This window comes from Volvox carteri, assembly GCF_000143455.1.
Source record: "Volvox carteri f. nagariensis unplaced genomic scaffold VOLCAscaffold_41, whole genome shotgun sequence".
Taxonomy (NCBI): domain Eukaryota; kingdom Viridiplantae; phylum Chlorophyta; class Chlorophyceae; order Chlamydomonadales; family Volvocaceae; genus Volvox; species Volvox carteri.
The window spans coordinates 504,622-505,407 of record NW_003307584.1 but is presented as its reverse complement, the minus strand read 5'-3'; the positions used below and the strand labels follow the sequence as shown (position 1 = coordinate 505,407).

The following is a 786-nucleotide window of genomic DNA, read 5'->3' as shown; positions in this document are numbered from 1 at the left end:
GGCCGCTCTGCACTTTCCTCTCCGTGTATGTGTGTATTTATATGTGTATGTATGTATGTATGTATGTATGTATGTATGTATGTATGTATGTATGTATGTATGTATGTATGTATGTATGTATGTATGTATGTATGTATGTATGTATGTATGTATGTATGTATGTATGTATGTATGTATGTATGTATGTATGTATGTATGTATGTATGTATGTATGTATGTATGACGTTGATTACACTGTGGGCTGAAAAGCCGGGGGCCCAGGGCCGAAGCACAGCGCGGGGGGCGGGTGCATACGGCTGGTTAGTCTCATGCACTCCGCCCCCGGGTCAGGCCGCACGGGAAACGACGGCCGGCACGCAACAGCGCTTGTTTGGCGCTCCAACTAGACGGGATCTATGCCCGTTGGTCTCCTAACATAAACGAAGTCGCAACTGGGGCGCTCTTCCTGCCGACCGAACGAACCGAGCATCTCAGAGAGCTCGCTACCAGGACTTGGGCGACCGGCAGCCCGACCAGTCTTCCCGGGCTGGGGAGGTCACCAAGCTCAAAAATCCTCACGCAAAAAAGAGCGCAAAGAGCTCACACCACAAGACGCCAAACAGCCTCCTGAGACTACTACCCTCCTCCGCCTCTCCCTCCCTGGGCTAGTCCAGGGGAGATAGCCCCCGTCGAGGGGGTAACACCGCACAAGTCCGCGCCCTTCCACAGCACTGGGTCTAAATTGAAAAGTACTCAAACGGGAAGACCCTGCGGCAACGCAGGGCGATCAAGCCTCCGGAAACCACA

The 786-nt window shown here is 52.4% G+C and overlaps 1 protein-coding gene across 1 annotated transcript in view; it reads left to right on the top strand.

The window, feature by feature from the left end:
* The window catches only part of VOLCADRAFT_118655 (uncharacterized protein), a gene marked incomplete at both ends in the record, with an annotated part of 13,050 nt that overhangs the window by 8,989 nt on the left and 3,275 nt on the right, over positions 1 to 786 (top strand). The window lies entirely within an intron of this gene.